This window comes from Drosophila albomicans, chromosome 2L (genome assembly GCF_009650485.2).
Source record: "Drosophila albomicans strain 15112-1751.03 chromosome 2L, ASM965048v2, whole genome shotgun sequence".
Classification (NCBI taxonomy): domain Eukaryota; kingdom Metazoa; phylum Arthropoda; class Insecta; order Diptera; family Drosophilidae; genus Drosophila; species Drosophila albomicans.
The window spans coordinates 18,286,546-18,304,729 of NC_047628.2; the positions used below are offsets into that span (position 1 = coordinate 18,286,546).

Here is an 18,184-nt window from a genome sequence, read left to right on the forward strand (position 1 = left end):
TCAACACCACACTACACAAGATGCTCCTCACACACTTCCTTGGCCACATCCTCGAGCCAAGCATCCGCAACGTTTGCGATTGTGATTGTGGCCCATTATGCTGACAATCAATATGCGCAATTGAACGGCCATGATTGTTGTGATTTGTAATGCCTTTGAACGCACCCAAGAGAGAGAAAGAGAGACGTAGAGAGCACATCTTATAGAGTAAGTGAAGGAAGGAGGAGGAGATTCCACTAATTCCCATAAACTAAACCTCAGACTTCATTCTCAGTTGCAGTCTCCATCGCTTAGACTCGAAACTCAGTCTCAATCTCATTCTCTGTCACCATCTCAGACACTCTGTGGACTTAATCAACTCGGCGCACAGCAGGTGGCAAGACCAGACTTGGTTCATATCTGTGGCTTTGCGTCTTGGCCTAAACAATGCAGTCTCTCAGCCATAGAGGCCATACAGCTAAGGAGTTTGCTTAACATATTTCATTACTGTTGCCAAAGGTCTTTTGTGTGTGCTGGTTGCCTTTAAAATAAGTCCATATACTGTGTATTATTAATGGAGTTTCATTAATTACGTTTATAATTAATTTTTTAATTTTGCGGTTTGCCCAAGGTCGTATGCTAAATTGACTTTAACAACATTTGAAACTGCTAAGCAAGTGTTAAGACTGCGCTCAACATTTTTCTTTATTTAAACTGAGGCTGTTATTAATTTGTATGACATTTTTAACCATTTACTAAAAGCAGAATTTGGGGTTTATAAAAAAGTTCAAAAGTAATAGTAGAAGAAGAATTTAAAGTGCAATGTTAATTCAAAACTAAAAGTCTTGATAACAAGTTCAGATTAAAGTGAGGCAATAAGCACTAAATTTATGTATATTAAGAGCACTTTAATTCATATTAAGCCTAAAAAATTCATTTATGTATTGGAAACAAGAAAGATACCCAAATAAGTGCGGTATTATTTTTAAAATATACCAAATTACCACATGATTGGTAAAATATACCAAAAGCTATATTTCGTATATTTATAAATAACCGAAAAATTAACCGTACAATTAAATATACCAAATTAATATACTGCAAAAATGCAAAAAAAACATTTATGGAAGGTAATATTTGATATATTGAAATAGTATCGGAGAATTTAAATATGCCTTAAGGTAAAATATACCGAATTACTTTCCCACAAAAGTGCTAAAATATACCGAGGGCATTATTTAACATATTGATGTGGTACTACAGACAAATAATATACAATCCTGTAAAATATACCAAAGGAATATACCACAAAAATTCAAAATTATACCGTAGGATATATTTGGTATATGATTATAGTACTGCAGACAAAAATATACTGAAGACAACATAGCAGATTGCCACTCAAAGTAGCTAAGTCCCTACTGCAGTAGCTTTAGTTATAAAGTTCTACTTTATGGGTATATGTAGGTTATAACAAGTAAGGAACACTACATAAAATCCCTTATGGTGATAAAGATACTTACAACAATTTCAATTTTTTCACTTAGTAAGTGTCATTCTTAGGTTTGTAACTTTAAAAATGTTGACACTTTCAATAAAAGATTTTTTTTAATATCATACATAAGTAATGCTATTATTGCATGATGCATGTTAGAAATTTGTGATTGTATAGAATAATTGTTAAAGTGATATTAATATCATATTGACATACTACTGAAAAGTTAAAAAAGAAGTTAATATAAACTTCTATTACAATTCATTTAATTTTCTTAGTTTGCTTCTATAATTTCAATGTTATTCAATTATTTAGTTATTGTAAATTTATTAAAGTGATAACCTTTCCAAAATTTAAATCAGTTTCTTAGCAAGTTTTGCAACTAGTTTATTATTTATTGACATCATTCCGGACTCCACAAAACTTAGACTGCTTTAAGCACTTTCAATAACTATTTAATTATACATTTCATTCTAATTTAAGTGACAAGCTCGCATAAATGTTAATCAGTTGCCTAGCAACTGAGAACAGCTGTTCAGCTCTTCGCGAAATTGTGTAACAACTTGTCAACTATGAAATGTAAATTTCTACCTACAAATGCAAGTCATCATTAGCTTAAAAGTGAATACCTGGCATGATACACGTCGCATAATCAACTCAACACTTTCGTGAAGGGGAGCAATCATAAATGTGTGGCATTGTGTGACGTGTTGGAGAACTCCTACGACTAAACTAGAGAGCATAGAGAATATATATGCTATTAACTATGCAGACATTGTGAGTGTGTCTTAAGTGCTGCCAAGCCAGTTGATAAATGATCCCGACTTCTACTATATGGCATCTACATGTTGCTCCAGACATCGTGTACGACGTTTAATCTGTGCGTCAACAAACTTCTGACAAGTTACATATCACCGGGGCAACAGTTGGTTCAACTACCTACGGAAAAATATAGAAAAAAGGTTTCCGTTTGCCAACTTGAAGCACGCTTTAAGGCTGTGCAAAGTGTTTTGCTTATGCCAAGGCAAATATTTTCACATATCCTGTAACAATTTTCAATTTAAGCTCCAAAATGAAATTCTATCAACGTTATTGAGTGTGGTTCGGGGAGGGGCAAGTGCAAGGGGGAATGGACGATATTGGGTTTGGGATTGAAGATTTTAAATAACCACAAAGTGGTAAAGCCATCAGTTTGAACCAAGTCGACGCAATAACTAAAACAGTTTAACCAACAAAAATCCCTAAAAAAGCTGCTGCTGCTGCTTTTCCCTCATTTTTGCAAGGCTAAAGCACTCTCAGCCTTTTAACTTTTGACCGCATTGGCATGCTGATACCTAGGCACACACACACACACTCACACGCAAAGATAGACTAACACACACACATACACATTGGCATTCTTTATTAGATTTGCCGTCAGTCAGCTTGGAAGCTTGAAAAGTCTGGGGCTTCTGCCCTGGCTATGGAATTTATCAAATTTTATGCAAGCAACTTGGCCAAAAAGAATACAACAAAAAGAATAAAAAAAGACCAGCAGCAAGTAAATATGCCTTTGTGTTAACTAAGCTGCAAATACAGCTGAGTTTGCTCTGTTGCAAGGGCAGCATCGACATCGACATCGGCAGCTGAAGCAGTTGCTTGCGTGCCAGTGACGTTGCGGGAATGCAGCCCATTGCAGTTCGGGTCTATGGGGTGCCAATCTAACGTCAGCAAAAAATATAGGAAGAAAAGCACAGTGGCCTAATATCATATTTTAAAATTAAAAAAAAAATAGTATTTATGTGTGTGACAGGAAAGAATTTACATAAAAAACACGCTTTGTGAAATATGTTTTCCTTTTGCGATAGTTCGTTTTATTCAGGTTACCAATCAACACTAACAACCACGCTCAAAATTATATATTCAGAAGTACAGAGTTGTAATAGAGATGAGAGAGTTATAAAGAGAGCATAACTAACATCACGAGAGTTTATATGTGAATATGTGTTTCTTTGAGAAAGTGCAAATGACACTTAATGATCAGTTTGTTAACAAAGGGAACTACTTTACTTTATTATAATTGCAGCTTCGAATGAATTGCTACAGTACAATCATTTAGGTCAGTTTAAGTTCATCCTATTATCATAGTTTTAGTTTAGCAGGTTTTTTGTTAAACTTTTGAAGTTCTGTGTGTTGACTTCTTCGATGAGTTGATTAGGGTTAGGCATGATTATATTGTCTTATATGTTTTTTTACTTCTTTAGTTAGCTGCTTTTGCATCACACAAAAAAATATTCCTTTCATATATTGGAACTTGAGCAGTACCTTCAAAAAAGAATATACTTTACATTATTGTTTAAAAGAATGTGAAATTATTATATATATGTTGGACTTCAAAGAATTATGAATAAGTTAATAAAAATGATTTATATTTATTCAACAAGGAGAGAAATAAATCTAAATTGAAAATATTTTGATTTGAGATTTTTTCGATGTTAAAAGAAACAATCTTGAAATAAGAATACGATTTGTTGTTGATTTAAGAATAAATAAATAAATAAAAAAAGATTTTATTCTAGATTTTAACGCGTTTTTATAAAATTCAAATTTACAAATTTCAAATATTAATAAGAACTTCCTACAATTAAAAAAAAATCATGTTAATATCTAAAGCATAGTTGATAAAACAGCATATATTAAAATATTATATTTTTACTTTTCACATATATTAAAGAATCTAAAAAAATAACTTAAAACTTGCTAAATGAATGAAATGTTTTGTGTCAATCGAAATGATCATAACTTTATAAACTAATAAAGTGATTGCATAGTTGTAAAACAATATGCAATGTAGAGAAAGAGTAAGTTTAAGACTTAAGTTAGAACTTAGGGAAAATACTTTCCACAATAAGCAGACTTAATCATGGGTGTAAAATAAGTTTTTAAATTAAATTACAACGTAGTTGAAACACTTTAAAATGATTAGCATTATTTAATTTATTTGTCGAGCATCACTTTATTTATTTGCAAACTTTTTATGAAGCAGTTAAGTTAAGTTAAGTTAAGAACTTGCAAACAGGTTGTAAAAATTTGTCGTTGCACTCACTTCACTTAAAGTGTAAGAGAAAGTAAGGAAGAAATGTTTAGAGTTCTTTGATTAAACTAAAAGTAATCGTTAGTTAAATGCTCTAAAGTCTTTATCGTTGAGCTGTCTTTGAGCTTTGATTTTGACGACGTGCCGCGGTTTCAAGTGCCACAGTGCCACGGAGCGACGCCTTTAGCACACACAATGTGGCAATAGCAAGTATTTAACAGTAACTGAGGCAAGTTGACCCCATTTACGCCTCCCACACACACACACACATGAAGAGGCATTTCTTCTGCTGCCTGTCAATGCACTATGGGGCATTTTCCATTTTAGCTGGCATTTAATATTACGAGTAAACCATACGAGATATTTTACTGCAGTTTTCGGTATTATGTTACTATATTCCCAAGGAATCTATCATAGAAAAGTGGGCGTGGCAACACCTCTACCGCCCCCAAGAATCGGAAAAAATTGAATATTACGGACACCTATGGAGTTAGTATTATAAAATTTGTACACCAATATATACTTACCCTTCAGAATTCGACACGCCCCTTAAAATTTTTCCCCGCCCCTTCCGCCCTCAAAATTTAAAAAAAAATTGAATATTTTGAGCAATTTTAGAGCAAACGACCCCATTCTTGGAAGACATAATGTAAATCCTATCCCGGATGTGCACTGCAAATTTTGTGCCGATCGGATCAAAAACAAGGAAGTTATTCACAAAACATTGCTTCAGACGGCCCTTCTCTCTATTTCCTACAGAGCTCTGCAGAGCACAAATCGGTGTTGGAAAACGTGAGGTTCTCTGAGAAAAAAGCAAATTGTGCCAATTGTGCGGAATTGTGCAGCATAAGACAACTATTGATGGATTAAGAATTGACAACACTACAACATACACTTGAAGTTTTTGCTAACTTTTGCTAACTTCATTTTCAAAATCCTTTCCAAAGTTGAAAATTGTTCTTTAAAATCCAGCTTAAAAGGCTTTTAAAAAATTACATCATATTAGTATAAACATACACAATTTGATTAATTTTTTTTACATTTAACATATAGTACAAACCTGTGAAATTGTTATCCATGACTTCTTTTTGTTATTAATAACTTTCAACATGAATAAATGAAAAACCAAGTTCACCGAAAAAAAATATGCAAACTTAGCGCGCGTGCTTTCGTAGCTGACTTTATAGCTGTTATGCTCAAAAGAGCTGTTAGATATACATGTTTTTGGTATGAGCCATAACAGTTTGATGTTCTGTTAATGCATTGACATTAACATTTTTCTAATTGGAACACTTTTCAAAAACGCCTAAATGCCAGCTAAAATGGAAAATGCCCCATAGTGCAATGGCGAGTTCATTGCAATTTCCACCCACACACACAAACACACGCACAGAGCCTTGCATTCACACACGCATATTGAGAGTGACAGCTAATACAATGTAGAAGGAGTAGACTTGGCTTGGAAAAATATTTTTCTATAATAGTTTTTTTCGAGCATCAAATGCCGAGTTAATGCGAAAACTTTCGGCCAAAGATTAGATTGTGTATGGAAGTGTGTGTGTGTGTCTGTGGCATGTGCGCATCGAGATTGCAACAGCACTTGCAGCAATCCAAACTGTGGCTAATGACAAGTGCACTTTTTGCATTCCAAATGCAGCTCACAAAACTTGCAACGAGCAACTTGCAACTTTGTGCTTCTTAGTTATGCTTGCCTGCTGCTTTGCATAGCTTTAGGCGCTAAAAGCTTTTACACACACTCGCACACACACACACACCTGTTGAGGTCGCAGCTAATGTATTATTCAAATTCATGGCAAAAAAATAGAGCGAGAATAAAAAACGTGTTTAATTCATTCATGCAAAAGTTCTGGATGAAGACTTTCGCTCACCGCATTAAAGTGCAACAAATAATGTCATGCGACAACAACACACGAATGAAAAAAAATCGCATGCAACATTTATTTACTCAGTTAAGCGTGCAGCGTCCTTTGCTTCTTTCCTCCCTCCCTCCCTTGGCTGCCATCTTTGCTCTCGTAAATCAGCAAAATTTATTGCAAATGCCAGAGCAAAAGGCGCGCACATGTTGTCCCAATTTCAATGTTCACAAATTTTTCGACGGAATTTTGCAAAACATATTTCAGTTTAGCTCACGTTTTTTGGATTGTAATTTATTTGCAAAGCTCCTCCTAGCCCCGCACTTCACTCTCCGCTCTCTCTCGAATTGAACAGGCTATTGAGTGCAGATGGGGCTTTGGCTTTCCCTCAGCCCTCTTCATCCTGCATATGTGATATATATTTGCAATATCACTATTTATCCAAATGAATAAATTTGTAAATTATTTCACATTTACTGCTGCCAAAATTAAGCAGACATTTAATTTCATTTATGCACTGAGTGAATAGCGTATTGTAATTTGTAATTAATTTGAGTTACTGATAGAATTGCTTTCCATATTTACACATAGTAAAAATAAATTTTGGAAAGTTAATATTTAGTTAATTTCAGTATATATTTTTTAGATCCAGTAAATTAAAGTTTAAGCATTGAAATAAAATTATTTAGAATAACTTTTGTTTAGTGAATGAACTAAAGTTTTTCTAAATTATCAAATATTGCTTAGTTTTTTAGATAGTTAGTTTTTTTTAATTTTAATGCCAATTTTCTAAAGCGAATGGAAGATTTCTAAAAATGTTGTTAAGTCTTATTTAGGTGCACTTATTTCCTAATAATTTATATTTATTTTTTTTAATTGCTAAATAATTCCTTAAAGAAAATTGGCAATTCAACAATAAACTTTTCTTCTTTTTAAAGATATCTGTAAGAACTTTTAAGTATATAACATACATATATGTCTATCTTTCCATGACTGTGGTTTTTTATTCTAATGAAAGATTATTCCAATTATATATTTTATGTATATTTATTACTATTATGCATAAGTTATAAGTTATTCTAATATTAAGCTGTGAACTTTGAAATAGCAGTGCAAACAACCTTTCTTAAAAAACAAGAAAACTCAGCAAATCTAAAAGTGTTTTTGGACAAAAAAAACGTTTTTATAGTTTCGTTTCTGTCCCACTGCTATTTCACAGTTCAGAGCTGCAGATTTACATTAAAAATAAATAAACAACACACACATCTTTTAAATGTCAAAAACCTTATTAAGAGATAACAGTTTGATAAATTTTATAAGTGAATAACATAGTTCAGCACTTTTAAAACATTTATAGTCGCTTCCACTTTAATAAGTATTTCTCATATTCCATTTTTTTATATTTCACTCGCTTCCATTACAAAGATTAAACCAAATCTATTACCGGATAATGAAGTTATATTTATACTAATAATTTTCTTTTTTTATGTGTGTTGTAAACAAATAAAAGTGCTGTTAACTTTTCATGATGATGGCGATGATTTGATTACACTTATTTCCTTACATTTGCCATTCGCTTGAACCAATACAACTTATTTTTTGACTGGCTTCGATTGGTTTTAACTCTGCCCACAAAATGTTTAATCGTTACTGGGTAATGGATTTGAGTTAACCGGATATTCAGTATTCGGCATTCGGTATTCGGTATTTAGTAGTCGGTAGACGGCAGCAGCACGTGTAAATTATAACGCCATTTGGGTAATTGCACTTTTTGAGTGTTTCAGCTTTAGCCAAAATGTGAAACGGATATTAGCCAAGGGCAAGAGTTTTCGGGGGAGCCGAAGCCGAAGTGTTTTTGGCGACAAAACAAATTAAAACTCCATAAAAGTGGATACATATTTTATGCTGTGTTTCTGTTGTTGTTGCTGCTCTTATTGCGCTCGTTATTTGAACAAATGTTTGGGCAATAAAGGCGGCAAAAATCCCAGAAACAAATAACTGGGCTTAGCCAATGAACTCGAGAGAGAGAGAGAGTGAGACAGAGAAAGGAAAAGGAAATGCGAAGTGGAAGTGGAAACGAGAAAGTGAGAGAGGAAGAGTATATGGGTAGTAATAATGCTTGGCGAAAATTTAATGTGGCCAAAAATGAGAACGTGGCACAACTGAAATCTAATAAAATTACAATAACAACAACAACAACAACAGCAACAGCAATACAGAACTTGCCACTGCGAGTGTTTGCAACATTACAAACAAGTGTTAAAATGTTTTAAATTAGTTTTCGCCACTGGAACAGCAACAATAAGAATTACAACGTTACTGTTTTTGGCCATTTCAGACTAAAAATCCCTTTTAAATGCAAAGCTTCACAACGCGAGTCGACATCGTGCGTCATTGTGGCACCCAACGGTGTTGCATGACGCACACAAAACTAATTAAATGTATTATTAATTTATTTTTATTGCCAAATTTCGGTGCTCAGTTTGTGCAGCTGATGTCGCTTTGATCTCACTCGCTCACAACACAATTTACACTCAGTTACAGCTTAATTTATTTGATATCAACGATTTAACTTCAGCTGAAGAAATTGCTTAAATTAAAAAGCGCTTAAAAAGTTCATCTAACCAGAATGTATAAATAATTTGTAGGTATTACAATTCATCAAAGACATTAAGATTTTGCTTGGATTTTGTTTCCACAACATTAACACATGTTATCTTATTTATTTTAATTATAAGTTGTGGCAACTTGTTTTTTCGAGCGTCCTATTTATTTTACTCTTCGATCAAGTCTGATCGCGTCGATCTGAATTACTCTTTCTGAAGAGCAGAGTTGCAAAAGAGAAGAGAGTAATAATATGAGCGTAACTAACCTCATAAGAGTGAAATATTTGTGTATGGTGAGCAAAGATAAGTTTAAAAAATAAATAACTAACAGTTCAGTTAGTTTATATACTGAACCAAAACCTTTCAATTCATTTTATATTTTATTATAGAAATAATTTATAAAAAACTGTGCTTAAATATACTTCTTATTCATAATATTATTTGTGAAATTTCTTAAAACTTTCAGTGATTTATATTATTTAAAATATCAAATAACAAACGTAATTTTAAAGCTAAAGCCGTGATCAGATAAAAATTGTAGTAATAATATGAGCGTAACTGACCTCATAAGAGAGAGTTCTCGGAATAGCCAAAAGATCGTAAAGTGAATATTAGTGTATGGTGAGCAAAGATAAGTTTAAAAAATAAATAACTAACAGTTCAGTATATAAACTAACCAAAACCTTTCAATTCATTTAATATTTTCTTATAGAAATAATTTATAAAAAAAACTGTTTTTAAATATACTTCTTATACATAACATTATTTGTGAAATTTCTTAAAAATTTCAGTGATTTATATTATTTAAAATATCGAATAACAAACGTCATTTTAAAGCTGAAGCCGTGATCAGATAAAAATTGTAGAAATTATTATAGAAATACTTTTGAATAACAAAAACCGTCTAATGCATTTGGGTCTTAGATGCTTTAGATGGTAATATGGTATATTTTAGTACTCTATAGTATATTTTAAATGTAATACTCTATCAATATACCAAATATAGACCTTGTAGTAGTTTTGATGTACAATAATTTGGAATCAATTTAATACCGCACTGTTTTTCATTCATTAAAAATTGGGTATCTAAAGGTCGAGCACACTTGACTTTCTTGTTTTCTTTTAATTTTAAAACACCATTTAAAGCAAATTAAGCAATTTGGTTTTTTTTTTATATTTTAGTGGTGCACTTCATAACTATATAAAATTGTCAAAGAATCACTTTAACTGCTTAAAAATTTGTATAATAGAACATTTTTATTCATTTATTTAATGTACAACTTATAAATAACGTTTACTTTGATGACTTTAACTTCGAATAACACATAAGCATTAATTCACATGGCAAATGCACAAACGAATGTCTAAGTCTTACATCCAAATAATATTCAAGCATTAATTCACAAAGAAAAATGCATAAACAAATATGTATGTGCGACTTAAATGGCGCAAAACTTGCTGTCGATGAATAATTCGCGAATATTAATTTCCTGGCAGCAGCAGTTTAGTCATAAATCAAGCCAAAAACTTGCCAAGGCACTCACTCGCACTCACACCCATACACTCATACTCTTAGTCGTATTCATATTGCTACTGGCTGATATTCATTCTTGGCTGTCGTCGTTTACTGCTGCAATTTCCGCAGTTCTAAAGCAAACTCATGGCTTCCTTTGGCGTCAGCTCATAATTCCTTTTGAGTTGACAGTAAAAGTGTTGCTAATGTGGCAAAGAGCCTCCAAGCTAATCAGCTCGGAGAGAGAGAGAGCAAGAGCGAGAGCGAAAGAGATGGAGCACAAGTGTGAGTGAGAGAGGCGATAATGATGATGTTGCAAGCTGGCTGCAACTACGAGTATAATAAGAAAATGATTTCCGTTTGGCAAATTGGAAAAACGTTTTGTGGCTGCTGCTGCTGCTGCCAGTGAGTGCTGCTGATTTTTCCATTTTCTCAACCCTTTTTCCTCTCGCGTAATCCATTTATATGGTAATTTGGCACACTCACATTCCCATTCCCAATCCCATTCGCATTCCTCTTTGCAAATCTTGCTCCCACGCTGCTTGGCTTGTCATAACTATTTCAATTCGCACAACATGTGCCGCAGCCAGAGAAATCAATAAGACGCAAGCGTGAGCAGCAAACGGAAACGGAAATAAACGCAGCAGGTAAATATACAATTTATTGCTCATTGAGCTTACTTACTGCGTTAAGTTGTAAGTGCTAGCTAGCTACCTGCCTGGTGCCTGGTTCTTGACTCTGGTCAGTGGCTCTTGACCAAACAGCTGTGCTTACAGTAGCTCTTTGTTCTGCATACAATTTACTTAAGCTTTTCTTTGCATTTGTTTGCAAGGCTGACTTGCTTTGCTTGCAGACAGCAAGTTGAACTAGAAGTTTATATAAGCTTAAGCTTAATAATTTCATACTTAAATTGAGCAGATATATTTTGATTGGCTTTAACTTTATTGTACCTTATCTTAAAGTTTAAAGATTAGGTAATAAATATTTCTAAGAAACAACTGCTTAATATAACATTATGAAATTACATATATAATTTAGTTATTATGAAATAATATAATTTACCTTTTTCATAATGTAATAATAAAAACACAAATTGTACATTGAAAATTATATTGATATGGTACTACACTCAATATGTACTACAAAGTGCAACATATACCAGATTGTCAGCCAAAGCGACTTAGGACCCTAGAAAGTAAGCGTTTTCGCCCATACAAAAGTGTTTTCTTAATAACTTCGACAATTTTTATCTGATTTCACAAATCACAATTACTATAGCTACTATTTTACATACCAAAATTCGCGACTTTAGCTTTAAAATTACGCTTTTTATTCGATGTTTTTTAATTTGCGGTGGCGGAAGTCGGCGTGGAAACAAATCGAAGCAAACTTGATCTGCGTGCAAACGTAACAAATGCTGTCGAAAAAAACTTATAGCTCTATCTCTTATAGCCTCTAAGATCCAGTGTTTCATACAGACCGACGGACATGGCTAGATCGTCTTGGCTGTTGACGCTGATCAAGAATATATATACTTTATGGGGTCGGAGATGCCTCCTTCTACCTGTTACATACATTTCCTGCCGGCACAAAGTTATAATTCCATTCTACCCTCTCTTCTTAAACTTTCACTTAAATTTCGTGCATTGCAATAAACTTTTTCGAGTAGCTTTAAAGCATTTGTTGGCTGATAATTTTCTTAAATGTCTCTTTAATCAATATTAATAATTAATATAATTTAATATATTAAGAGAGTTGTTGAAGTAATCAATTTCTATATTTCGAACAGAAGTTTCCATAACAAAATTATTATAATAAGTGAGTTCAAGTACTCTTTTTAAGCCGCCACTTAAGTGTTGTGCATTGCAATACAATTTTTTCAAGCTGCTTTAAAGAAGCTTTTTTTGGCTGATAATTTTCTTAAATTTTGGCAATACTTGAAATGGCGTGGCATGGCATAGTGACCATTTGATGGCGGGCAGTTAAAATATTAAAGCCACTTAAAACTAATTTCCTTCAATTAAATGTGGCAGAAGAAGCAGGAATGCATTTGAGTGTATACGCACACACACACACGCCAAACACATACGCTTAATGACTTGGCAAAGTGAGAGAAGCAGGAGCTACAGCCAGCAGTCAGTGCATATATTGAACTACAGCAACAACAGCAACAACAACAGCAACGTGAGCAGAAAAGCAACTTTTTCGAAAGTGCTGCATAAAAGCCAGCAAGAGCAGCAGATGGAGTAGGTGGGAAAGAGAGGGGACACGCTACTGACCTGACCCGTTTCATACGCCAAATTGCTTCGCTGCACACACAAAGTGCAGGCCACCTCCCGGTCATGGGCGACAGGGGGTAGAGTGGGCGTGGTCGTGGTCGTTGGGTACGACGTGCTCACAAACTCATTTTTCAACATTAAAAGCACACGGATTTCATGGCGCATATCCTTTTGCACCTTCTGCGCATTGTGACACACTCTTCTATAGCTGCACCAAGTGTGTGTGCGTGAGTGTGTGCGAGTGTGTGTGTGCGGCTTCTGCAACTGTATTTTTTTTGGCACAACGTCCAAGCACAATTAAATCTCGTTGCAATTATTATTACCATTATTATTGCGATTGTTATTTTTTATGATTTTCATTGCACTTTCCTTTGGTTTGTATTTTGTGAGTGCGAATGCGAGTGTATTGTAAATGAAATTTACGTGATTTCCACAGTGCTTGTCGAAAAATTCTGTACATCCGGTTCACGGTGTGTCCAAATGTCACGCGTTTCCTGCTCCACCTGAGGGAAGTGAATTTTTCGTTACATTGCCCGGCACCCAACTAAAGAAAGGCGGGAAAGGGAATGAATGCTCCAACACAATGAGTAGACAAATGAATTTGCAGCCTTTGTTTGGAGCGGGGGAAGAGCGGAATGATTGCGCCCAAAAGAAATTACATTTCGAAAAACATCAAATAAAATAAATGCAATGTGACAGTTCTCTTTCGAAAATATGACAAGTGTAATAAAGCAAATAATTACTAAAGGTTTTATGATTACATTTATTTAAATCACAACTACATTTGGTAGAATTATATTAAATTAAATGCGCAGACTGACCATATTAACACAATATTCTTGGAACCGAAGTGCTGGCGGGAAGGGTTATGCATTCCCGAAGCCCTCAACCTCTTCACCGACGGGTCGAAGATGGATGATGGTGTCGGAGCGGCCGTATACTGCCCAGACCCGGTCTCCAAACAATCCTATAAACTCCCAGACCATTGCAGCATCTTCCAGGCGGAAGTTTTTGCCATTGGCAGGCTGCCGAATTGGCTCGGGGTTTACAGCGTAATCACACCTCTATTAACATCTTTGTTGACAGCCAGGCTGCAATAAGATCAATGCACTCTGATATGGTCAATTCCAAAGTTGTCCTGGACAGCAGAAGAGCAATAGAGTCGCTGAACGCATCTGCGGTCGTGCGTATCTATTGGATCCCAAGCCACCAGGGCATCGATGGCAACGAGATCGCAGACACTCTCGCCAAAGAGGGAGTGGGCTCGATGTCGGTAACATGTGCAATGTTCTGATATCCCTGCGAACTCTAGGCAGTGAAATTGAGGTGCGCTCTAGACTTCAGTGGGACGCGAGCTGGCGTAATGCCAACTCGTGCAAAACTGCAAGGCTGATGTGTGCCTCTACTAACAAAAACTTAACCAAATTCGTCATGCAGCTTTCAAGGAAAGACTGCAGGCTAATGCTAGGCATTTTAACTGGTCACTGTCTGTCAGCTGTCCATGCTGTAAAGCTGGGCATCACGAACAGTGATCAGTTCAGGAAATGCAACGAACCCGGGGTTAAGGAAACACTTGAGCATCTTCTCTGTAGATGCCCAGCGTTATCCCGACTCCGGTTGAAATACCTTAATTCGCCTTGCCACAACGATCTTCGGGACGTCTCACGGCTACCTCCTAGGATGCTGCTGGCTTTTGCCAAAAATGCATCCATACTGCGCGATTTCTGAGACGTAGATAAGCTACCGGTACAGCTACGGACCTCCACTGGTCTATGCTTTGCCCCGTACAGGGGCAGCCGGTCCTACCTAACCTAACCTAAATGCGCAGAACATTTCGGATATAAAACTGCTTGGATATAAAACTTTGTCAATGAAGATTTTACGTTTATGTATTATAGTAAATTAAGTATACGTTTACTTGTTTCAATTTATAATTTTTAACTACATTTTGAACTACATTTCATGTGAATTGAAACTAAAACCATTTAAGAGAATAATTTTATTTACTTGTGCATATTTATTTATTATATTTAATATCAAGTATTAAATACTAATCTTAATCTTAATATGAAAACTAAAATAAATAAATTTGTTCATTCTTGTGCAATTATCTTAAAACGGAAAAATAATGCCAAAATCATTCTTAATTCCAACTAAAATGCTAGTCATCATTATTAAAAAAAAAAAAAAAAATGGGGTGATATATGTTCTTTTTCACTTTAAATAGTTTTGCAATATACAAATAGTATATTGATAAACTCCATTGAACTCGACTTTAATTTCTATAAAGAAATTATATAGATATATTTATGACATTTTCCTTTTAAAGGACTCGCTGCAATATGTCAAGTAAACAAATGCATTAAATTCAAATAAGAATGTACATTTATTAAATTAGATAAATTACGTATACGCAATGTATCACATTTGTTTTACGAATTTCCATATTTGTTATTCATGAATTAGCACAACATTTTCTTGAATCAAATTTATATTAATATAAATCAGATTAAATTATTAATTTTGCATATTTTATTAAAAGAATAAATTCTTCAAGTATTGACAATATTTGTATAGAATTGCACATGAATTTCATTGGATAATTTGAATGCAACAACTTTGTATGTGCGTAATATACGCTGATTGCATTTTCACTTGAGCAGCAAGGACTAGCGACAGATGAAGGGGAAAAGGGCATAAAAGAAGAAAAAGAAGAAGCGGCAGCAGCAGCAACAGAAGTGCAAGAGGAAGTAAATGCACGTGGATATTCATTTAATAAAAGCCAACAGCGCACAAATTTTAATGAAAGAGTGCAAATGCGAGAGTGTTGACCATCTCTGAGTGTGCGTTCATACAAGACCAGATGTGTGTGTGTGTGTGTGTGTGTGAGCGTGTGTGCACGTGTGTATTGGGGCTTTCAAACGCCGGAGGAGAACGTAAAGCCACGACTATAACAACAACAACAACAACAACTGCAATAACAAGGACAACAACAACAACAACAACGACGATGACAACGACAACAGCAGGCACGGCAGCTGCAATCGTTATATCAATGGGGCTGAGGCAGGCTTCGATGAGGATGCAATGCTCGCTGATAAACTCTTTGCCGCGCGCTTTTGACGTGCCGCGTTGCCTCGCTGAAAGGACATAATAAATGCCAGAACGTCGCATCGTCTGGTCTGCTGCCGTAGAGCACTCAAATAATAAAATGTGTAAAATTCATTTGCAGTGTTCACAGCCCAAAAGAGAAGTAGCCAATTGCACACAAGTGTCTGAGTGTGTGTGTGTGTGAGTGTTGTGTGCGAGTGTATCTTGTCATTGTGTATTTACGTTAAATGGAAAGATGGTAAAGATGCGGCGCAGAACGTGTCTTGAAAGCGCTTCGCGAGTGCCGCAAACAAATTGAAGAAGATATCAACAAAAATGGAAAAACTGAATATTTTGCAGTTTCTTTACGACTAATTGACTCTTGGCAGCGCAACGTTTATGCATTTCATATGTTTAAACGAAGACAACACTTAAGAAATTCCATTTCGAATTGAGAAGTTTTCATTTATGCAATTTATATTTCACTTCTTTTCCTTTCTTTTCCTTTGCAGCACTTTGCCACACTGTGCCATTTTTCATTTCGTAAATTGCATTACGTTCGAGCATAATTGCGCTGATTAATTCCCATAAAGTATCTCTGGACTCGAAGCCCTGCAGCTGCCTTTGCAGCGTGTGAGCGTTGCATTAAGTTTTGCATATTTCTTGAGCCCGAACGCATTGTGTATCACATTTCACCGGCATTTCTTCCGTTTCGCGGGCATTGGCCAAATGAATTGTGGCAACAAAAGTTAATAACAGTCTGCAATTGAAACTTGTCTTTTCTTTTCTGCCATAACTTTAACTGTAATTGTTTTCATCAGCTCATTTCATATGCAACTGAAACCAGGCAAAAATAATAATTATCTTGCGTGAAAAGGCGGAAAATGTTTTCTTAACTTTCCAAGCAGCAATTGTGCGGTGAGAGAAAAAGTTCAGGTAATAAATTGGTTAAACACTTCTTTTCTGCAGTACATCAAGAAAATGTGTGCAACTATTTTAATTTTTTAGCATTTCATAATTCATAATTATACTTAAAATTGATAATTCCTTTGAGTTGTCGTTTTTAGTTAGAAGTATTTATCATTTCTTTTCTTGGCTTATAAAATATTGTAATTTTGCCATATTTAAAATTTATTAAAACACAAAATTGTATAAAAAACAATTATTTAATCTTAAAAAATTATGAGACATATTATATTATATGATATTAAATTATATTAGTATTATATATTATATATACTGGTTAATTTTATTGCTAAATGATCTTTTGACCTATAGAATAATTTAATTCTTATTTTTGTGCATATTACAAAACTTGGTTGTCAGTTAAAAAGCTTAATATAATTACAATTAAATTTATAAATAAAAGAATTTAACTTATTTTCCACTAGTTCATTCTATTGCTAATGATGTTTTGACTTCTACAATATAATAATACTTATTTTTTTGTAATATTATATAAATGTTAATCTTATAAATTGAATTTTTACATGTCTACTAGTTAATTTTATTTCTAAATGATGTTTAAACTAATTCAATTAATAATTTATAATTTTTTTTTTAAATTAAAAAAATGTGTTGTCTTTTTAAAGTGATTAACAAAAATTATTAGAAAATTATAAATAAAATAATAAATAAATAAATAATTAATTTAATTTGTATATATCTACTACTATTAATTCTATTGGCTAATGAAGCTTTGACTTATAGAATGTAATAAGACTTTATATAGTATACATTTGAATACAAAATAAATGTGTTGCCATTTTAATGCACTAAAAAAAATACGAAAAATTTATAAATAAAAGAATTAAATAAAAAAAAAGAATATTAACCACCTCCCCGACGGGGAATTGAACCCCGGTCTCCCGCGTGACAGGCGGGGATACTAACCACTATACTATCGAGGATGTTGTTTGCTATGCTGCCAAATAGCTGTGAAATTTGTAAATTCTGTTGCCCTTTATAAATTATAGTTATTGTTAAAGATGCCAAAAGCATTTCCACATTTTTTGAAATCAAATAAATCTTATCTTAATTTAGATTACATTATCAAATCATAAAACAACAGATTATTTATAGCAATAAATCAGATTGTAAACAATTTTAGATAATTTAAATAAAAAGTTATTCTTGATATTCTTTTAATTCGTCGTTGCAATTTTTATTTAATTGTGGTTTAGAGATTCGTTAGATTGTGTATAACAATATATTCCATAATAAAAGACACTTTGTTCTTAAATTGCGTATACGCACTGCAATAATTTATTTAAAA

The 18,184-nt window shown here is 33.8% G+C and overlaps 1 non-coding gene across 1 annotated transcript; it reads right to left on the reverse strand.

Annotated features, from left to right (window-relative positions):
• Positions 1–17,747: 17,747 nt before the first annotated feature.
• Positions 17,748–17,819, reverse strand: Trnad-guc (transfer RNA aspartic acid (anticodon GUC)). Its single transcript has one exon. It is a non-coding gene; the product is annotated as a tRNA-Asp (tRNA).
• Positions 17,820–18,184: the final 365 nt, after the last annotated feature.